This window comes from Heloderma suspectum, chromosome 1 (assembly GCF_057233095.1).
Source record: "Heloderma suspectum isolate Gila_16-S chromosome 1, 16-S_ref, whole genome shotgun sequence".
NCBI lineage: Eukaryota > Metazoa > Chordata > Lepidosauria > Squamata > Helodermatidae > Heloderma > Heloderma suspectum.
The window spans coordinates 42255947-42279921 of NC_139458.1; the positions used below are offsets into that span (position 1 = coordinate 42255947).

General features: G+C 42.5%; 1 long non-coding RNA gene across 2 annotated transcripts in view; it reads left to right on the forward strand.

Annotated features, from left to right (window-relative positions):
* The window catches only part of LOC146357142 (uncharacterized), a 78204-nt gene that overhangs the window by 6110 nt on the left and 48119 nt on the right, over positions 1-23975 (forward strand). The window contains exons 2-3 of one of the 2 annotated variants that reach the window (XR_014786607.1): positions 1698-1743; positions 4141-5606. This is a non-coding gene — a long non-coding RNA (uncharacterized LOC146357142). Of the gene's footprint in view, positions 1-1697; positions 1744-4140; positions 5607-23975 lie in introns of those variants that run through there. The other variant, XR_014786606.1, reaches the window with a different exon arrangement.

The following is a 23975-nucleotide window of genomic DNA, read 5'->3' on the forward strand; positions in this document are numbered from 1 at the left end:
AGGTGGACACATGCCCCCTCACTCGCGCCTATCAGGCAGGCTACCCACCCCTAAAAACACAACAAAATCCCCCAGAAATTAAAACAAAACAAAAATTAAAAATCCCCTTAAAAATAATAATGCCAGGCAGGAGTCCACAGGGAAGGGAAGGCCAGGTGGTGGTGGTGGTGGTGGTGGTGGTGGTGGTGGTGGCGGCGGCCTGCAGCAGCAGCAGGCCCGCCTCTTCCCCAGTGGTGGTAGTGGCCTCTCATGCAGGCCCTGGCTCTCCCAGGCCACCTCAGCCAGCCAGCTTATGTAGCCCCTCCAGGGAGGGCAGGTGGAGCAGCACAGCTGGCTCGGTACCTGGGGGCCTGGTCCTGCAGGGACTGGTGGTCTGCCAGGCAGAAGTCTCCAGGGAAGGCCTGGTGGTGGTGGCAGCGGCAGTGGCGGCGGTCTGCTTCTTACTATGCTGTCTAGGTTTGCCATAGCTTTCCTCCCAAGGAGCAAGCGTCTTTTAATTTCATGGCTAGTTGGCTACAGTCACCATCTGCGGTGAACTTGGAGCCCAAGAAAATAAAACCTGTCACTGCTTCCATTTCTTCCCCTTCTATATGCCAGGAAGTGATGGGGCCAGATGCCATGATCTTAGTTTTTTTTAATGTTGAGTTTCAAACCAGCTTTTGCACTCTCCTCTTTCACCCTCAACAAGAGGCTGTAAAGTTTTGTAAAGTCCATATGCTAATCACAATTATTTACCTAAATATTTATAGAAGGGCTTCTGAAGACCAACATTCTGAAGACCAACATTCACAAGAATCCTCTAATTTGTCCAGAGCTCTGCGCCTAAAAAGATTATTGTCATTAGTAGCTATTAATTTCACGCAATTGTTAGTGTTGTCAGCTTTTTAGAGAACGATTTCTGTATGCAAAAATGCTAATAGGAATAAAGATTCCAAGGTACACTAGATACCAACCATGAGGGAGGGGCTGTAAAATAGAAGATCAAAATATTGGAATAACCAAGGAAATCAGAAGAGTGCTGTATGGTCCGATTTTGCTTTGCATTTAGTTCAGAATAGACTAAGTCATTTTGGGGGGTGGGGGTTGCAGAGAGAAGGGAATGAACAAAAAAGAAACCAAACCAGCTCTTTTCATATAGCCTGCAACTAGAATATGCCTGAAATAATTTATTGATTAAATACCCAATCCAATGGCCATCAGACAGCATCTCACCCCAGGGGCCATAGGATGCAGATGGAGTTCCAGCCTTGGAGGATATCTGAGTTTAGATCCACACCCCACACCCTCCCAGCCCTTCTCTGCCAACATGGAAACTTCTGGGGCGGCTCCCTCACTCGAGATCAGAACTCTAACCTCAGGAAGGAGGAGGAAGGGATGGGCCAGTGGGTGGGGCAGGGGTCATGGATCCAACATCCCCAGAGCTGCTTTACAGCCCCCAGTTCAGATGGAGAGTTAGACTGGTTCTGAGGTCCTTCTAATGAAAGCCCTATAATGGGAAGACAGAGAGGCAGAAAATGCCTCCGCTATTCCTCCCGCCCAGCTGGCAAGTGTCCAACAGGGCATTGGATAGATGGGTCCTTCTGAGATCAGAACACTCCATCATTTGGGTTCAGAGCCCATAAGATTACTCTCTAAATGTACTTCACTTGAGTCTCACTTACAACTATGTCTTCTTCCATATCCCCCCCCCCCCCCAGGTGACTTGATAAACCAGACTTCACCCTCATACTTCCTTCAACTCAGGTAGGAACTACTAAATGTTTGCAGTTCGACAGTATGAACTGGTTTTCAAGTTTGGTTTTGTAGTTTTCCTCAGCATGTGGAGTACAAGGGGACAAAGGAGGCTTGCCCTCTTCACTAGGGATGTATGGATTTTGTGAAATCCATTCTGTCTGTGTTTCATGGATTGTCAGGCATCTTTCATTCTGTCATCCGCTCAATGATGGAATCAGATTTTTTTTAGGGATGTACAAGAATGTTGTGTATAAGTGCTAATGCACACTTACACTAATGCACATTAGCACAAGTGTGGATTTGTGCAAATCCTTGCAAAATGTTTTAAAAAATGGATTGCAAGTCTACAGAATCCATGTAACTTTCTGGTCTGCTGCAGAATCCACAGGTCAGATTCACAGAAATCCACACTCATTTGAATCCATTGCAGTTTCTCCAACATCCCTACCCTTCACTACAGGGGGAGTGATTTGGCTGGATTTTGTGGGTGTCAGAGAGTTAAGGTAATTGAATCTCCCCTTCCTTAATATCAGCACTCTTTATTCTTCTAAAGAACCTCTTGCTAGAAGGGGCCAGAATTATTGGTGGGGTTAGGTTTATTTCTAGAGCTAGCATAGCTATAGTCCTGTTTACCTTACGCCCACAGTATGTTCTACCACTGGGAAAACAGATTTCAATAAGTCCAATGGGCTAGATTATTCCCTATTCCCCTCTGATTATTTCATACACCCATGCTCCAAAGTTCATCTTCTTATAATCTGTGCCTATATTTCTATCCCTAATGATAATAGAAAATTCTGGACTTTGGTCAACCAGAAGGGAGTGCAAATGTTTCCTCTCCAACACTGCTATCCCTGGGCCCATCTACACCAGAGATTTAGCCTGGTGCTACTGTGGCTGACAGTCATCCATGTCACATGATGTTATTGCCACTCCACAGCAAACCCCACCTTCCCAGTTGAGAACCCACTCTTTTGCAAAGGCATTTTGTCCCACATTTTCCCTTTAACCCAGCTTCCACATGGGTCCTGTGGAGTGTGCCCCATATCTCTGAATTAAATGTGGCTTAGTACATGTGGGGGTCTTTTGGAGGGGTGATTTTGCATCACCATAGGTGGGCTGTCCCTTTTCTTTTGTTGTTTTTCCCTCTGCATCCATTCATGGCAAGGAAGATAAGGGTGAGTAGCAAGCCACTAATTGGCTAATTGCTGAGAAAGAGGTATTGGCTAAACATGTCTACTCAGATGTAAGGAGCAGAGAGAACGGGTGTGAAGCCATTCTCCCAGGCTTAGAGATGAAAAGATCAGAGGGGAGGAAGGAAAGTTGCACTCATAAGTGCTTTTTCAGACGTGCACAGGAGCGAATGATCGGGGCCTTGTAAACAGGTCTTCTCAGATGTAAGGAGCAGAGACAAGGGGTGGGTGCAGCAGCAGGGAAAGGGGCGAGGTGCGAGCCTGTTGTTTAAAATCTAGGGATGTCAGAGAATTCCTCCATGGATCTCGGTGAGGCCGAATGCCAGTGCATTCGCTCCCCCGCCCGAAATCCGTGGTGGAACAAAGTGTTCCATAAGTATTCATCCATGGTGGAATACTTACATAGCCTATCACGGCTTAACTAAGGGAACGCAAATGGCGCTGGCTATGGTGGCTGCCATTTGCATTCCCCCTTTTTTTTTTGCCGTTTTAGCCTACATAAATATTTACATAGGCTATTACGGTGAAAAAAAAAGGGAACACAAATGGCGGCACTACGCCATTTGTGTTCCCTTTTTTTTGCCGTAATATCCTATGTAAATATTTATGTAGGCTAAAACAGGGGGAAAAAGGGAACGCAAATGGTATCCGCCGTAGACACCGCCATTTGCGTCCACTGTTTTGTTTTGTTTTTTGCCGTGATAGGCTATGTAAATATTTACCTAGCCTATCACGGCAAAATACAGCGACACAAATGGCGGCAGCTACGGCCGCCGCCATTTGCATCCCTGCAGGCTGCCCAGCGGCCAGATGTTTGGCTGTGGGCGACCCCAGCTGGTGGCTCTGAGGAATGTCCACAGAGCATTGCTGGCCGGAGAGAATTTCGGGGGTAGGGACGGAGCGCCTCCCCCCCCACCGTGAATGTCACCCTTTGAAAAGGTAAGTGACTTTCGTACATCCCTATTAAAATCTCCACTCTTACAGGAGAGCAAAGGAATGGAATGATTTAATCTTTGGCTTCTCCCTACACTGACCATTGCAGGGGTTGGAAATGCGTATCTCCGTATCTCCACACCTTCGAATATGAATAGGGCCGGTTCTCCTTTTTAATTTCTTTGCCTGAAGGAACAATGAGCTGGCATGGATAATCATGTCTAAGCAGAAGTAAATCACTTTTTTTCCTTCTTCTTCTTCTTTTTTTTTTATTCCTCAGAAAGTCAGCAGGCTGCTTTTGGGTTCCCTTTGTAACCAAAAAAACCCTCCAAGCATCATCAGCATCATACTATCGCACCTCTGAAAGCTTACTGAATGGCCAAAAAAAAAAAAAAATTCCCTCCGAAATTCTCTCTTTGCCTCAAGGAACAACTGCTGAAACCGGGCCAATAACCATTTCTGGCCAGAAGTAAATCACATTCTGTTCAATGTGCTTTGGCTTCTCCCTGTGCTGACCACTGGAGGTTTGGAAATGGGTATCTCCATGTCTCATTCCCATCCATTGCACTTCGCTGAGCACTGAAAGGAGGATAGGGGCAGGGAGCAAGCCTGCTGTTATGACTGTGCATGCATATGGAAGAGTGAAGATCCACAGAACTTTTGATGATTTGATGATTTTTAAAAGCTGATATCCCCAATTGACCCTTACTCCTGCCGAGAAAGGACGGATGTGAAGGGAGGTGTTTGCTAAACATGCCTAGTCAGAAGTAACTCATTCTTGTCCACTGTAGTGCACTGAGCCCAGGAGCTGGGGAGGAAGCCTCTGCCCATTCGCTCCCCACACCTACGTGGTTCATGAGGTTCATTCTACTTGCAGGACTCCACCCACCCAATCCCGAATTAATGCAGTTTCAGGTGCCATTTGGCTTGTGCAAGCATTTTTGTTTTTGTTATATTGGTTTACTGGTTACCATCTGCTGCCAGAGAAGCAAACCCCAATTGGTTAAAATCCAGATTTAAACAGAAACGCATCATAAAGCATGTCCATGTGGATAGGCCCCTGGAGAGGAGACAACTTGCCAGAAAGGATGATTTGCAATCACCACAGAAATTGGGGGAGGGGGTGGCATGGGGTTTAGAAGATATTTAAGCACAGAACATTAGAGGGCAGCATGAGCAGATGCTTTGATTTCCCACCTCTTCTATTGGAGAGGTGTGAGATGCCTGATCAAAATGCTTCAGGAGGGATCATGTAGTTTTGCCCACAGTAGATTTCTGTGTTTGTGTGTCCCAATGTCAGGGTGGAAACTGAACCTATAGAACCCCAGAGCAGTTCTGATTCTGAGGAGGATCAGCAATCTGTGGGAGAGGAGCCAGCTCATCCCTCACAGGCACAGCAGCTGGCAGAGATTCCTCCTGCTGGCACTCCTGAGATAGAGAGTGATCCTAGCAGTGAGAAAGTGTGGGAACGGGGCTTGCTAGACGCTCGACGCAGATGCAAGGAGCGACGAGCGATGGAGGGCGCGGAAAGGAGGCGTAAGACGCAAGCAACGGCCACCTCCCGTGGACCCAAGGGAAAGAGGGAGGATCTCTCCCTAGCCCATAAGTTCAGGGTCTTCAAGTGACTCTCCTTCAAATGGGGATCAACTGCCTACTCGGAGCATAGGCTACTCTGCTGTTCCTTGCTTAGTCGCTGGTGATTAGCATCTGAAAGAGCCATTAAGTTGTAAAAGGATTAAAGCCTTGAAAAGAATCCTTTTGTCTGTGTCTTGAGTTGGCTATTGGAGTCTACTGAAACAGGCCGCTAGGGCGCTCCTGACACCCAACACCCTTCCCCTCAAATACACACACAGATACAACATATTCCTTTTTACACTTACTGTTTCAAGTTGTCCTTCTTTCATTTGCTAAAGCATTATCCTTTTGTCCAAGGAGACTGCTGATTTCTCATACAGTTTTATTTGAGGGCTCTCAGAAAATTCTTTAAAATGCTGGCGATGTATTCAGGTTGCAAGTGTTGCTTTCTCTCTCCATTTTATAGAGCATATGTTTTTGTGTGTACCACTTCCTTCCAATCTATGTCTGTTTCCCACTCATAACCTGCTTCTTGTGATGAAGGACATGATGCTTGAATCAGTTTCACATGTACAGTGACTGCTGCTTGTTCCAGTTTAGCTCTTTCGATGTCATAAAGTAGAGCATATGCTCTTGACAGAACATCTGCAATTACTAGACAATCTCCTTCCTGGGTAGGAATTTATAGTACTTACTCAATATCGTATAGCCCAGCTATGTTTGTTCTTGATCGTTGTCTCTCTGGGAAATGGTAAGGTTAGAAGGAAACCTAGCCTTAGACGATATCCTACAGTCTGTGCCTAAAACGCTTTGAAAAACAATCTGAAATTATTATTTTTAAAGCTTATGTCTTTTTCTTTCTTTCTTTCTTTCTTTCTTTCTTTCTTTCTAGATGGCAGAGTACTCTCTAGAAAAAAATAAATGAAATAAAGTAACAACAATCTACTAATGGAGTTAGGGTACAAACATATAAATAGGTTGAGGTTTGTTTGTTTTTACTTATTTTGTAATATCGCTTCTGTGGTTTGTAAATTTGAAACCGTGTGTTAACTATTTTATTTTAGGGATTTCTTCATATCATAATATTTGGAAGAAAGAAATTAATTTCCTAAGATTTTGTTCACTAGATCCATTAGTAGTACCATGTGAAACAATTAACTGACCAATAGGCTATTCATGGAGGATAAGGCTGTCAATAGTTACTAGTTCCTGATGGCTAGCCATGTGTGAACACATCCTGGCTTGGGTTCTCATTATGCATCATGCCTCTAATATTGTGCATAGTAAGCTTTCCTGGCCCCAAACTGTGCATATTTAAATATGCACATTTTTAAACTCATTTTTTCCATTTAAAAAAAGTGGCAAAATGGCAGGCGCTCGCTGGACGGATCATGGCAAATCCGGGAGGGTGCAAGTGGGAGTGAAGGAAGGGGCTCAGCAGGCACAGTCTGGGAGTTGTGGGTGGGGCGGGGATTGATGGACTCGTGGACCCAGTTGGGCGTCTGCAACATACCTACTGATGGCTATATTCTACCTCCAGTTTCAGAGACAGTATACAAAAATCGAAAACCCAATAGAATATAATAAAAAATAATAACCTGCCAGACATTACACTATAACAGACAAGGGAAACAGGTATATAAAATAGACAACCCACATCAATGAATGTAAAATGACTGGGCAAATAAATACATTTTGACCTGGTGCCAAAAAGAATACAATGTCAACACCACTTGCACCTCCCTAGGGAGGGTGTTCCAGAATCAGCACACCACCACAGAGAAGGCTCTCTCCCTTATTGTCACATAACGCACCAATAGTGTTTATTTATTTCAGAAGAAATATGCCATCTATCTTTTCTATTTTTTAAATCTCAAAGTGAGATTTAATTCAAAATAACATACAGTAAAACCAATCAATAAAACCATAAAATAGCAATAAAACCATTAAAATAACCAAGGGCAGCTGGGAATGCTAGCAGTCAGGAAAACGCCCAGGCAAACAAATATATATTCAGGTTTCAGTGGGAACACTCCACACTAGAGTCCACCTGATCTCATTGGGGAAATTAATCCATATAGTAGGCTTCACAAAGAAGAAGCCTTCCTCTGCACCACATAAGATTATAAGAAGAGCCATACAAGATCAGATCAAGGTCCATCTAGCCCAGCATTCTGTTCACACAGTGCCCAGCCAGCTGCCCCAATGGGAAGCTCACAAGTAGGACATGAGTTCAACAGCACCCTCTCACTCATGTTCCCCAGCAACTGGTATACATAGGCATACTGCCTCTACTGAAGGTAGCATATAGCCATCAGGAATGAGAAACTATTGATAACCTACTCCTCCATGAATTTGTCTAACCCCCTTTTAAAGCCATCCAAATTGGTGGCCATCACTACGTCCTGGGATAGGGAATTCCATAGTTTAACTATGTGCTGTGTGAAGAAGCCCCCTACCTTTTACCTGTCCCAATCTCCCACCAATCAGTTTCATGGGATGGCCATGGGTTCTAGTATTACGAGAGGGAAAGAGAGAGAGAGAGAGAGAGAGAGAGAGAGAGGTCTCCCTATGCGCTTTCTCCACACCATGCATAATGTTGTACACCTCTATTAGGACTCCCCTTACTTGCCTTTTTTAGGCAGTGGTATATTAAGTAAGGCCTCTTCCTCAGAACAACAAGTCTCATGCAACCTATAAGGGAGAAGGTGGTCTTTCAGATAACCTAGTCCTGAACTGTTCAGGACCATATAAACCTGCAATAACACCTTGAACATGGCTTGCTCATTAACTGGCTAGCCTCCAGTGAGAGAGATGAATCCAAGAGCATCCCAAGTCTTGTTCTAGTGTACAGGGAGTTCAGCTTCATGCAGGGCAGGGAAATTACTCAACTCTCAGACCTGGGAACAACCCATCCACAAAGACTCTTATCTTACCATGATTCAATTTCAGTAGGTTGGCCCTCTATCTAATCACTGCATCTAGGCCATGCATGGCTGCACTTGACTCAGATGTTAGAGAGAAATAAGAACAGTCCAGTTTGTTGTTCGTGGTGGCCTGAGTCCTACTTTACATAGGACAGTGGACTATTTGATGGGCTGTCAGAGATCAGACTTTTATTTGAAGACATCCTGTATTTGAAGGATCATCCATTCCATGTCCAGTTTAAAGATAAAGAACCGTAAGAACAGACAGAAAGACCTTGAAGATGCTCATCAATCCTTAGCACCTGTACAGCAGAATGAGCAGGCAGGTGCACAGCTCACTTGGTCACATTCTTCTCCACTATGGTGAGATTTTGCAGAGTACATCATGAGAAACGCCGGGTTGGATGAATCACAGGTCGGAATTAAGATTGCCGGGAGAATTATCAGAACCTCCGATATGCAGACGATACCACCCTAATGGCAGAAAGCGAAGAGGATCTAAAGAGCCTCTTGTTGAGGGTGAAAGAGGGGAGTGCAAAAGCTGGTTTGAAACTCAACATTAAAAGAACTAAGATCATGGCATCTGGCCCCATCACTTCCTGGCATATAGAAGGGGAAGAAATGGAAGCAGTGACAGATTTTACTTTCTTGGGCTCCAAGATCACCGCAGACGGTGAGTGTAGCCATGAAATTAAAAGACGCCTGCTCCTTGGGAGGAAAGCTGTGGCAAACCTAGACAGCATAGTAAGAAGCAGAGACATCATCTTGCCGACAAAGGTCCGTCTAATCAAAGCTATGGTTTTCCCAGTAGTAAGGTATGGCTGTGAGAGCTGGACTATAAGGAAGGCTGAGCGCCGAAGAATTGATGCTTTCGAACTGTGGTGCTGGAGAAGACTCTTACGAGTCCCCTGGACTGCAAGGAGGTCAAATCAGTCCATCCTAAAGGAAATCAACCCTGAGTGCTCCTTGGAAGGACAGATACTGAAGCTGAAGCTCCAATATTTTGGCCACCTAATGCGAAGAGAAAACTCTCTGGAAAAGACCCTGATGCTGGGAAAGACTGAAGGCAAAAGGAAAAGGGTACGGCAGAGGATGAGATGGCTAGATAGCATCACCGATGCAATGAATATGAACTTGAGCACACTCCAGGAGGGAGCGCAGGACAGGAAGGCCTGGCGTGCTATGGTCCATGGGGTCACGAAGAGTCGGACACAACTGAATGACTGAACAACAACAGCAACAACAATGGTGAGATTTATTGTATTTAGGGATGGGTGAAAATTTTCAGTTCAGTTTTTTTTTTTTAAGAATTTACTAAAATTTGTGATGTTCATATTTGGGACAAAGATAGAGATTTATTTATTTATTTAATGAATGTGGCAGAAAGTGAAATTGACAGATCTGGCCAGTGCAGATGGGTGAGAATTTTGTTTCTGTTTGTTTTTGTTAAGAATTTACCAATTCTTATTGGTAAAATAAATTCACAATTCACAAAGCTCTTCATATTCAGGAGAACAAGAACTGGAGATATAAGAAATTCAAATGTGGGAGAAAGCGAAAGTGGCAGATTTTTCTACTTGTAATTTTGATTCTGTTTAAATTATAATAATTTTTCCCAAAATTACATCTATACATAAAAATCAGAGCACTTCAGCTATTGGGTGGTATACCAATGAAATAAATAAATAAATCAGTGTCTACTTTTGCGCTTTTGGGGAGTGATGCATTTCCTCCTTACTGGTGATCCATAGGTGTCCATCCTATGTACAACATATGTCCAAGGCTCTGCATTGCACCTTTCTGTTAGGTACCAAGAGACAATCTTGCCTTTAGTTCTCACCCCACTGTAGCCTCATTTGCAACTCCCAGCCAAGATACTGTAACATGCTACATTGTTTCCATCTTCTACTCTTGGCTTTACCATACACAGACTCTGCACACCTTTTCCTGTCCGCCAAGTCTACAGCTGTTGGACCTTCTCTTCTCTCTCTCTCTCTCTCCCTCTCCCTCTCTTTCTCATTCCATTGCCATAGAGGCTCCTTTGTTTCTGACAACCCCTTCAGCCATATACATTTGGCCTTATCTGATGAGTTTTTAAATGTTTCACATTCAAAAGAGCTATAATTCTCATCTGCATTCAGGGATGGCATCCACTGGAGTGCAAAATATTTCCTACAACAGTGAATCTCCTTGATGGATACTTCCTGTGTGTCTTCCTGTTCCTAGTTCCTTATATAGCTACTTTTAACATCTCTCCTCTAGCAGAGCAAGAAGAAAAGACAGCCTTAATTTTATTTCCTCACCCACTGCCCGTTTTGCTATCAATAACAAAAGATTGCTATCTCATCCTTTACTGACCTCTTTCTCCTTGGGAAATTGATACATTTTTGTATTTATATTCACCTCTCCAGTAATCTTTCTTTTCATTCTCTATCTTCTTTGGTTTCTCTGTTAGCTTTGGCTACAGTTTTCTAGTTTCAGTCTGAATGCTTTCTAGCATACCTTCGTATATATGAGGTTTTGTTCCCCATCTCTTTCTTGGTTTTACTGCTTGTCGTGTTGCCTTTGCAAAACACTTAGATATGAATTCAATTTTTTTCAATGCATATTCTTCTCTTTGATGCCTTTTCTCTTTGTTGACTTATTCTATTCACCATAACAAGGGTGACAAACCATTTTCACAACATGCCTTTTAAAAAAAAATCTCTTCTGCCTTTCTGATTTCTCTTCGGTATTGTCTGAAGACAAAATCAAATTAAAGAAATTGAGAATCGGATCAATTCCAGTGAAGCTGCAAGGGATTCTGGAAGTGCTTCTCTGCTAGAGCTGTGTGCAAATGGCCTCCCAAACTTCTTCACCCTTTTTGTGGGCAGAGAAATTGGCGGGAGGACCATTTAACTGAATTTCTCCATGGGGAGGAGAAATAGCACCAGCAGTGGCAATAGTACAGCTTCTTTTGTTGTTCCAATCTCTTTCCCTTTTGTTTGTTTGCTGCCACCACAAGTGGTAACACCAGAAACTATGTCAGGACCCTGACCATCTTTTTGCAACCTCTACAATACCTGGGACTTAGCATAATTCCTGGGTGCCATGGGGAGAAAATGGGGGCTGCTTCAGAAAAAAAAAATGGTGGAGAATGTTCAGAGCAAATTCTGAAAAATTGCCCTTTTTTACTGGCATGAGAAAAAGAAAAATCTCAAAAATTTTCTCAGAAAAACATATACTGACAAATTTCAGCTCACCTATACTATGCACAGCATCAATTTCTCTAAGCCACATTATACTGAATGACCAGTGAGTACTGCCCCTAAAAAATGACTACTTAAACACTTGTACAGAAGACCAGCTCTGGGAGCAAGGGATTTGTGTTTTGCACTAAAATATTATTCCTGTCTCCTCTCCCTTATATACAAAGGAACTTTAATAACTACACTGTCATTTATGATTTACTGTATGGACATATCTGTCCTGCAAGTTATAGGGCTTTTGGTGAAGGGTTTTTAGCATTGAATCAACAATTTGAGCATCTTGCTGACAGCGCTCTTGTGTTTCATGAAGACTGTCCACACTGGCACTGCAAGAAGGATCATGCAGACTCTAGAACCACCATTTGTCTTGCAATTGCTCCCATCAGGTATGTAGCTGCTTTGTGTGTGGATTGTGATAATCAGAGGTTCTGATCCCTCAAACAATCATCAGACTTCCTATAGAATCAAGTCACCAGTGGAAAGCTTTCTTCCCAGTTCTCTCCACTGTGAACACATCCTCAGTGCTCCTATCATGACCCCCAAACAGTATGTACCTTAACTGAAACATTAGCTGTAATAGCTAAGAATGGACCCTCCATTTTCAGAGCCTGTATGCCTCTGGGTCCCAGATGCTGAGGACAAATAATCAGAGATAGCCACTGTACTCTGCTTGTGAATGCAGCTGGCTAACTGCCGTTGGAAACATATTGTGTTGGACTAGATGAACATTTGATCTAATCCAGCAAAAAAAATCTGAACATAAAGGTCCCCCCCTTCATTTACTCAGATAGCAATGCTTTGAGAAAGCTTCTTCTCTTATGACAAATATGTCATAAGATATATTCAATAGATAGATGCTATTGAATAGTGTTCTCCATAACATTTAGGCTGTAATCCTAATATACACACTTACTGGGAGTAGTAGATATGTATGAGAAATTTGTTTCAGTTCCGAACATGGACTCAGATGAAATCTGTGCTCAAAGACTGTACATTTCCAAGCTTAGAACATGATTTGGGAACAACAACAACAACAACAAAAAGCATTCAACAGCCTGTTTACATTTTTCAAAATGTGCATGAAAAAAATGCATACTTAAAAAAAATGCACACAAATGCAATCAATGGGAGAAGAATGTGTACATTTCAAAGATGTGCACAGTTGATGCGTACATCTGAAAAATGTGCACGGAAATATGGATTTTCAGGCAAAAAGAAAAAAGAAAAAAGCTTGCAATCTGATATGGACTTGAGATGAAACAAGCTTCAAGATGGAATTTGGAGAATGTTAGCAAGCTTGAGTGTTGTTCATTCGCACATCCCTATCTGGAAGTAAGCTCTATTGAAAACAATGATTCTGACTTTTGAATAGACATGTATAGGATGCACTCCTTGTCACTTATAATATGCTTCCCTTCACCTCAGTTTCCACTTCCTTTCACCATGAGCCTAGAAATACACCCACATCACTGTTGTGACAGCAACTATTGTATGATTAGGAAATGGTGCCTGGAGTTCATACCCATTTCCTCTTGTGCTAAGCACTGAATATTTTAAAAGTAGAAATCTGAGAAGGTGGGGGTGTTGTTGTGATGGTGTTTTAAGGGGGGACTGCCAGCCAATCGTTATGTGACAAGCCAATTAAATACTCACCTCTCATAAATGAATAATGCACAGGATGACCTTATGAATGGAATGGACCATCCAAGGACAGGCAAGTGTGAAGCATGGCGAAACACAGTGTAATTAAGCCTCCAGCAGCCAAATGTAGTGACAAAAGACAGGTTTTTGATTGATTAGATTTCTCAGTTATTCACAGAAAGATTATGTTCAGTTGAAAGGCCATCACATGATCTGACCTAGTGAACCAAGATTCTTGCCTTCATGTAGAACTGAATGGTGATGTTCAAGCTGCATGTTAGTCCAATGCACCCAAGACCACCCCAATTCAAGGACACCAGGAGGGTTGATCTTTGAGATTACCCTATGAACATCTTACGTGACTTTTATATTATGTGAACATACTCCACCGTAGCATTTTGGCAATATATAAGGCTGCTTCTAGCACCTGTCACCTCCTGGCCACATTGCTTCCAGTGCCCAGTGCCCACAGCCTGGCAAGACTCTCACAGCTCTGTGTTGGACCATAATTCAACATTGTGGAATTACTGTTCTAGTCTAGCCCAAGTTTAATTTTGGAGAATACAAAGACTGAAACTTGAATTTCTTCATATATGCTATTCCAGATCACCTGGAGAAAGCAGGGGGAAGTTGATTTGTTCTCATTTGGCTTTCTTTGCTATTTGCCTTTCTTAGATACTCTGAGCCATTTAACTCAAAAGTATTCAAGACAGTGGTTTAATTATGTCTCTCCAGAGCTGATTCATCCATCCTGTGGTTCAGAGTCACCACAGGATGCTAGGCTCCAATGCTCTTAATGCATACTGACAACAACCTTAATCCATGCATTGTTTGACATCATAAGGTTCTAGTCCACTAACAAGTTTGAGGATTTACTGTTGGCTTTTCTGTAATAATATTGTTCACATAAAGACATCACTTTCCATATGCTCAGTCAAAGGATGTCTTCATACATGATAACAACATCCCAAGGGATAGTCGTGTTACTCTGTTGCAGCAAAAACAATGAAGAGTTTTGTGACACCTTAGACTCCACTCCCCTCTGTGGAACTCCCTCCCTAGGGAACTCCGTCATGCCCCCTCTTTAATGAGCTTCCGTCGTGCATTAAAAACGTGGTTGTTCAGGCAGGCATTTGGGGTGGGTTAGGGTATTTTAAAAAAAAAATTATGGTAAAATTTTATTGTTTTAAATTGTTTTATGGTGGGTTGTACATCGCCCAGAGTGGCTGGGTGACCAGTCAGATGGGCGATTAATAAATTTAATAAATAAAATAAAAAATAAATTAGACTAACCAATTTATTAAGGCATACATTTTTATGGATTAGAGTCCACTTCATCTGATGAAGTGTAGACTCTAGTCCACAGAAGTTTGCCCTAAATCCACTAGTCTTTAAACTACCACAAGACTCTTTGCAGTTTTCATACATGACAGTAAAGTACTTCATGAATTTCCCATGGCATCATGCAGCAAATATAAAACATACATTACTGTATGTGAGATACATATCTGACTTTTCTGCTTCATTTTATTTTTAAAGCCTTCTTTTCACTTCCTGTCCTGAGATGGACTTCCCATGTTAAAAAAGATGTCTGTATGAAAGAAGAAGATTTTCTATTGCCCTTCAAAATGTTATTTCTGATTGGTGCTAGCCTGTTCCAAAGCTCTAAAAATTAGGATTTCAAATTCTTGTTCTAGAGATATATCCTCTCCTGTGGTTAATTTTTAATCAACAAGAGTCCCTGATTTTTGCTTCTCTGATTTCCACACGCTGTTGGAAAGGAAGAAAAGAGAGTTAAAAACAACTTTTTTGATACCTCCTTTCTTCTCTACCCCCTGAAATAGCTTCTTCTTCTCTTTCTTCTGCTAAAATAACCTTACATTGTCCCCCTGAATAATTTTTTTAAAAAATGTTCAGCCCTGCAGGCCCACCGCTTCCCCAGAATCCTCGGGCAGCGGTGGAGCTGAGTTGGCACACTGTTGCAGAAATGTCATTTTTTAATTATGTGGTTCTGAGGGGAATCTATTATCTACTGCTGAGATGCTGAAATCAGACAATTTATCTCCAAGGCAGTTCTGTCTACAATCTAGAATATATATCTCTTGTCACTGCAGGAAAAAAAGAACACAGGGATGTTTTTATTTCTGGTGCCTTATGTTTATCAATTTATTCTTTTTAAACCCTGCCAAGGAAGAGAGGGGTGAAGTTCTAATGGATCTCTAGGTGTGCTGTCCTCTCTCAGCACCTCCCCTGAAAGTTGTTCAAGGTCAGAGATGTCATTGTCTCTCATTCATACAGATCATTGGAACTGCCATTCCATACCAATCAGTTGCAGGACAATAACTAATCCTAACAATAAAAGGATAGGGGAAGAGAGGAAGAAAACATGAACATGGATAGGCACACTATACCAATGAGCATGGTCAAGATACTGCTAAGGCAACCAATTTCCTTAATACTAAATGTCATGTGACCTTACAGGATTTATGTCAATGGTAATTTGAAAGTCCCTTTATGTCTCACACACCACGTATTTTCATTTAAATATAAACTAATGTATCTACCAGCATATTCACAATGATTCTGAATTATTGTGAGTTCCCACCCCCTAAGGTATCGAGGCAAATGAAAGCATTTAGTTTAAAAAAAAAAAAAATCTGCAAAATTCATTACACGCCTCACGCCCATGTTGCGGTATCTCAGCTCAAAGCAATTCATATCTATTAACCAACAGGTACATTCCAAGTGCTTTTTAAAACAATCGTGCTCTGCTTCACTCTAATTTAATCTGCATGGAGGGTTCCCCCCCCCCTCACTCCTCATTCTATCAAAGTAGCAAGATAAAAAAATAATAACACTGGGACCTTCCCGATCTAAATTGCCATTACTGCACTGTCCTCTAGTGTGCATTTTAGAGAAGGACAAGCACCAGTGCAGTTATTGGGAAGTTACTCCCACAGATTATTAAAAAGAAAAGGTTTATTGTTCATTTGATGGTTTGCTGAGTTTTGTTTAATTGGAAACTGTAGGGACATTTTGCATCACAAGTAGAAAATTATTATCCTTATTTATGATTTGCCACCCCCACCCCCCAGCAACATTTCTTAAACGGTTTTAGGTTTGCTTTGGATTGCTGGCACCTTTCAAACTGTTTTATGAGTAACCAACATTAGACTGGGCACAACCTGTCAAAGACTTCTCTTTTCTGAAGTACCTGTTCCATTGAAATCAATGGGAATGATGCACAATGCTCTTGTGCATCATTCCCCGATCACCTGCACCCCTCTTGGTAAAAGGCAAGGATTTGTTGAACATGTTTTTGCTCGGTTGTTGCCTAACAGTATGATGGCAATGACTGCCTGGAGTCCACATACTTGGCTGCAATAATTGGGTGAGGCTGGCTATTGCACAGCCACAAACATATGCCACATATCCCCCCTGTGAGTGTGTGTAATGACTGCTTTACACACCTGTTTCGGTGCTGCTGTGAATTGAAGGCCAAAATGGGATTGGTTTGCCGAGATGTCTCATAATCCCTGTTTATTACACGTAGCTTTAGTATTGGAATCACATTATAGATGAGCAAATAGTATTATTCTTATGCTAGCCTGTGCCTCAAAGGCAGTGTTCCCTAAACATTTCCTAAGGCGATATACCCAAGGGAATTTTTTGCCTTGGCCCAGGATTGACTACTGTTGAATTGGAAAGTAACCCCTTTTAATCCTTTCAGCAGCATTGCACGTGGCATCACAAGGCTTTGGTGACCTAATGATAGGGCTTGAGAACCTGTTGCAGTGCACTGCCTTGATGAGACAATCATTATACAAACTGAATCATTACATTTTATGTCACGCATTGGGTACAAATGACAGAAGCTACAATCCATATGACTGTTATCTCAACTGATTTAGCTCAGTGGACTTCTAAAACGGAATTCAGTGCCCACCAAATTATCTTATCCTGAAATAGACAGTTTCACAGCTTCCTGGAATCATACAATCATACTTTTTGCTCATTCATAACATGATTCCTATCCTATATCAAAGGTGCATATAATAGATGCAGGTTATGAGATACCCTCCACATATCTGAGGCTATCCATCCTGCCCCCCCCGCAACAAACCTGGCTTCCAGTTCAGCAACGCTGAAACAACTGAGTGAAGCAGTCATATGCAGCATTGTCCACATGACCACAAGGGAAACACGTGGCTTATGTTTCTGGCTGTGTAACTGTCAGGCTCACATGATCACTGCAATGAAGTGGCTCCAGATAGTCATTGTCATGGGCTGTACATTTTGCACAATAAACCATGTGAAACAGTCAGAGGAGAAATAATGAGAATCCATTTTTCTCTATAGCTACACAATGTAGAATATGGGCAGAATGGTCACACATTAATTGGAGGAGGAGGAGGAGGTGATGGTGACGATGACGATTTCATTTCTATACCACCCAATAGCCAAAGCTCTCTGGGTAGTTCACAAAAATTGCAAACCACAAATACAAATAGAAGATAATAAAAACATAACATAGAATCTTTAACGTACAAAATTTAAAACAATTTAAACAGCTTAAAACAATTACAGTAAGACAGTGCACCTAATAAAACAACAGCTGACATAAATGCCACATCATATGCCATCAAATGCCTGGGCAAAGAGGACAGTCTTAATCGGGTACTGAAAGTGGTGGCACAAGGCAGACCTCAGACCTCCATAATTGGGGTGGGGGGCACCTCTGAGAAGGCCCTTTCCCTTGTTGCCATCTTCTGAGCCTCCACTGGAGTAGGCACTCTGAGGAAGGCCTCAGATGTTGACTTTAGACTGGGTAGGATCATGCCAGGTGAGCGGCTCCATCAGGTATTGCGATCCCAAGCTTGAATCCGGCTTGGAAACATACAGGCAGCCAATGCAAGCAGGTCAGAATTGGTGTTATATGTTCAGACCTTCTGATCCCTGTTATTAATCTGGCTGCCACATTTTGCAGAAACTGTAGCTTCTGAACAGTCTTCAAGGGCAGCCCCACAAAGAGCATATTGCAGTAATCTAATTAGGCTTGGACTGAGCACCATCGTGGACTGAGCACCATCAACTTGGATGGACATTGGACTAATACACACATGCCTAGCTTCTCTGTAGCTTTTTCCAACTCCACCCTAGTAATAGATGAATGAAGGAAGGAACCACATGGGTTGGGGGGGGGATTTATAGTGTTCCTCTGCAGGGAAAATTGGCATTTGAAGGGAACATGCCCTTCATGACTTCATGCTCAAGTTGCTGGAATAGTCGATGGTGTGGAAAGAAACTATGGGGAAATAGCTTCCACAACATAGCTGGTAAGTGTGAATCTCCCCTCTGACCCATCAAGTTTGTTGGCATCCAATCCAAGCAGTCGAGTGCTTGGCTGAACTAATGTGTGGAATGGATCATGAGAACATAAGATGAGCCCTGCTGGATCAGACTAAGGGTCGATCCAGTCCAGCATTCTGTTCACATAGTGGCCAACCAGCTGTGGACCAGGAACCTACAAGCAGGACATGAGCTCAGCAGCACCTTCCTGGCCATGTTCCCCAGCAACTGGTGTACACAGGCCCACCACCTCTGGTACTGGAGGTAGCACACAGCCATCAGGACCAGTATTTATTTATTTATTAAATTTATTAATCGCCCATCTGGCCGGCCACCCAGCCACTCTGGGCAATGGTAGCCATTGGTAGCCTTCTCCAGGAATTTGTCTAATCCCCTTTTAAAGCCATCCAAATTGGTGGGCATCACTATATCCTGTGGTAGCAAATTCCATAATTTAACTATGTGAACTGTCCATATTCTCTAATGATACTCTTAGAAGAGGTTAATTAACCCTAACCTTAGAACAGATTAATTTAACTGACCTATTGTAAGGGTGGTAAGAAATGGGACTTTCCCAACCCTTTCAATGCATACTTATGGAGGATTAAAAAACCTAATCCATATTAGTGAAGAACTGAGGGTTGTTAGCAATTCTGGATTAATTAATGTGAGCCATAAGGGTAGGATGCTGTTCATACAGTGAGAAAGTATATGTGACCAAGGCTTGATTCAGTAACTTGGTCCTGTATCATCTTTAAAATATGAATGTCAGTCTCTTCCTTTCTCTTACAACATAGCTGCTCCTAAAACCTATCCCCACCCTATCATTTTCTCAGACACAACGAATCCCCAAACACATTTTACAGGTCCCTTGTTTTATCTGCTTGGGTTTGGCCTGAAACTTTAATGTGTCTGGCAAACAGCAAGAATCCTTATTTAGATAAGAAATGGGGAAGGAAGGAGAGAGGTCATTTCCCAGTGATCCTTCACTAAATGAAAACAACTCAAAGTAGCAAAAAAATGAAAAGAGTGGAATTTGCCTGATCTGCCACAATCTGAAATAACTCGGTTTGAAATCTTTTCTTTAGGCCAAAGGGTTGTGGTGTTCCCAGTGCACCACCATGTGTTTGGGAACAATAAACACAGCCCCGCTAAGTAAGTTCATTTTTGGTGTAACCCAAAACACTCCCTCCAGCTCTCAGCTACTATTATGTAGGGAAAAGTTATTTCTTGCATTCATTCTGCCCTGTGTTCCACGTGTCCTGAATTTTGGTGTAACTCAGAAAATTTCTGCAATGAATTCCAGAACTGAAGTATGTGCTGTGTGTTGTCAGTTCCTTCTGTTCATTTCGTATTTCCCCGCATCTACAGGTGCTTCCAGATGGGTTTTTTTAAATTATTATTGCACCATCACTCTGCCTTATTCATGAAATTTTATGGGGAGGGGGCCCAGATGAGGCCATCTCCACATGTGACCCTCCCATGTTTGCCCACTGCATTTTCCATCTTTTTTCCTTATTGCAGAAAATCTGTGAGGTGGGGGGGGGGAGGGATGCAATTGCTGTACTAGGAGTCCTCCATCTGGAAGCATCCTAGGATGGATAGATGTGCTAAAACACTGCAAAAAAACAGCAATTTTAGCCATAATTGGGCATTCAAATCCCTCACAAGATTAGAATCATGTAAGAGTGGAGATAAGTGTACTAGCTCCTTCCCCTACATTGCCATCCATGACTTGAAGGATGCACATCGCCAGAGGGGAGTGGGCTCTACTTGCGTAAGGTCCCTTTGTGGTTTAGAACCCTGATCTTTCAAGGGTTCTAAATTATTTATTGTTTTACTGCATTTTTATCCTGCTTTTCAGATAATTATTGTCTCCTAAACAGCTTACTTCAACAACAACAACATAGAGACAGGCCCTACCATCAGGCTTACAAACTAAAATGGCAAGACACACAGGGAATGGGGAGTGGAGGAAAAGGAGGAAGATCAGATTTTCAAGACACCAACAAGGGGGTGAGCTATAAGTGGGTATCTAAATGCACTTCAGGACAGACTGATCTTCCCTTGCTGGTGTTCTTGTTTGAATGGGGCTCTTGTAGGAATGTACGAAAGTCACTTACCTTTTCGATGGGGTGATTCATGGTGGGGGGGAGGCGCTCTGCACCTCCCCCCAAAATCCTAATCTGGCCAGCTCCGCTCTGCGGAGATTCTGCAGAGCCGCCAGCCAGGGCCGCCTGCAGCTGGACATCTGGCCGCTGGGCAGCCTGCAGGAAAAAAAAAAAAGCGTACGCACCATTTGCATTCCCTTTTCCCCCCTGTTTTAGCCTACGTAAATATTTACGTAAGCTATTACAGCGGGGAAAAAAGGAACGTAAATGGTGCCCACTACACCTTTTTTTTTTTTTGCCGTAATAGCCTAAGTAAATATTTACATAGGCTAAAACAGTGAAAAAAAGGGAATGCAAATGGCTGCCGCCGTAGCCACTGGCATTTGCGTATGCTGTTGGTCTTTTTTTAGCTTGCCATGATAGGCTATGTAAATACTTATGTAGCCTATCATAGCCTCTCCGGGGATGCAAATGGCGTCCCTGCATTAGCCGTGATAGGCTACGTAATTATTTACGTAGCCTATCACAGCTATGATGAGGAAGCGAATGGTGGCCGGTAGGTAAGCAGGTAAGTGCTCCATTTCGCATGCCTTTCGTGGGGGGGGGCTTCATTCCGCCACGGATTTCGGGGGCCAAATGCACTGGCATTCCGCCTCACCGAGATCCGTGGTGGAATGCTCTGACATCCCTAGGCTCTTGTTCCTCAGGCTGATGGATGGGCCTGAGCGTTCTTCTTTCCCCTTACTTCTGCAGTCCCAGGGCAACTATCAGCTGGAGCCAAGTGTTCTTTTTGGCAGGGAGGGTGAAGCGCGCTCCCTGGAACTGGTCCTCCTTTGGCCCATAGATGGGCCAGGTTGGTCTCCCCATTGGCTCTTGAGGTCATTCTCATGAAGCAGGGGATGCAGCCTTCCAGTGACCCTTGGTCCCTTGGCTGATGGCAAAAGCCAGAGTGTGCTTCCCTTCTGTTCTCCAGTCCCAAGGCAACTGTCAGATGTTTCAGATGTTTGCTGACCAATATCTGGAGGGCAGTGGAGGGGGGGCAGAGCTAGTGACTCTAAAAGTATGTGGGATCAGAATACCCCAATAAGGTTCCTGATGTGACCACTTGGGGTGACTGCATCAAGACTTTTTTTGTGGTGTTTGCTCTTGCACCTAAATATGCACCCAGGACATCTGTAAAACATCACAGGAGAAGGATCTTGATATAACAATATAGACAATCACACCAAGATTCCCCTTGGAAGAGGTTTATCACTGCACCATAGTATATGTGTGTATCAATAAAACATTGCACTAAAAGTAACCTCGATGCAATCTGATCACATCGAAATGGCTTTCTGGCAATGTTTTATCATGGGGGGGGGAGGCACACGTGAATTGAAGTTGTGTAGGTTTTATTAATTATAATTTTAATGTTTCAGTATTTTGATGGTGATATTGTTAGTCTCCTTCAACTACTTCTAGGCACAGAATAGGAAGGAAGGAAGGGGAGGAGGGAAGGGAGGGAAAGAAAGAAAGAAAGAAAGAAAGAAAGAAAGAAAGAAAGAAAGAAAGCAAGCAAGCATGCAACAGTGCTCTGCTATTTTATGGAACAATAAAGAAATCCTATTGTGTCAGTCCCCCCTTTTGAAACAAGATCAGGTAAATCAGGACTCAAAGATCTGGAGAAATTCAGATGTCAAGAATTCCAAAAGCAGTCCTGCTACTATGGTCTTTTTTTTTTTTTTTGCATCTCATGTTATAGTTCTATCCCCTATTGGAGATATAGCTGGACTGGTAATCTTAATTCCTGGCCTTAAAGAATTGTCTTTCCATTTAGTTTTTAAATTGAGTTTCACTGCCTATTAGTAAACCTACAGAAAATTGTAAATTTCTCCCTAATTGAGGAGTCATTGTCAGTTATTTAGACCTCTGCTTCTCATATATTTGTGATGCACACCTATACAGACAAAAGGCTTTCATCATTAAAGCATACAAAAAGCCAGTTTGCCTATGGCTTGAATATCAAGTCTCTCTGTTGCTAAATCTGCCCAGCAGAAAATCTGCAGTCATCCAGTAATAAATGCAATAGCAGTGGGAAAAGGAAATCTAAACTGAAGTTTTTACTGCAATGATTGATTCTAGCTTTGGTAACCAAACTCAAAAGGGCTTGATAAAGGATTGACCTTAGGCAAGGATTTCCTTTTTATCCTGGCTGAATGAATGCCAGTTTTGGAATGCATCGGTTCTCCAAAGACTCAGCCCAAAATCACATTGTAAAATATGTCCCCAATGATATAATGCTTGATAGAGCTAACAAAAGATGAGGAAACTTTATTTTTAAATAATGATAATACAGGACTACAGATCTGCAGGACTGTAGGCTGAAATGTTGTCGTTTTCCACTGTGAACTGTTGAAAACATTGTAGAACAGACTTCCCCAACCTGGTGCCTTCCAAATGTTTTGGACTATCTATCTATCGATCTATCGATCTATCGATCTATCGATCTATCTATCTATCTAATAAATGCTGCCTAGAGTATTTGTATATACGCGGGTTATAAATTGAATAAATAAAAATAAAATACATTTCTATACCGCCCAATAGCTGAAGCTCTCTGGGCAGTTAACAATTAAATCACAAACTATAACATGAGATGCACTTATGTATCAGTATAAAATAGAAATAAAAGCCCAAATAAAACTTAGCAGCAATACAAACATTTAACATAGAGTAACAGATTTAAAACAGAAACTGGATGGCCAATGGTCAGGCATTATGGAAGTTGTAGTCTAAAACATAAGAACAACCATGGTGCATCAGACCAAGGTCCATCTAGTCCAGCATTCTGTTCACACAGTGGCCAGCCACTGTCAACCAGGAACCCACAAGCAGGGCATGAGCGCAACAGCACTCTCCTGCCCATGATTCTCAGCAACTGATGTGCATAGGCATACTGCCTCTGAAAGTGGAGGGGGTATATATGCTTCAGGACTAGTAGCTGTTGATAGTCTTCTCCTCCAGGAATTTGGGCAGTCCCTTTTTAAAACCATCCAAATTGGTGGCCCTCACTTCATCTTGTAGAAGTTAATTCCATAGTTTATCTGTGCACTGTGTGAGGACATGCTTCCTTTTATCTGTCCTGAATCTCCCACCAATCTCCCCTCTCAGTATTATGAGAGGACGAGAAAAATATCTCCCTATCCACTTTCTCCACACCATGCATAATTCTGTACACTTCTATCATGCCTCTCCTCATACACCTTTTTTCTAAGTTAAACA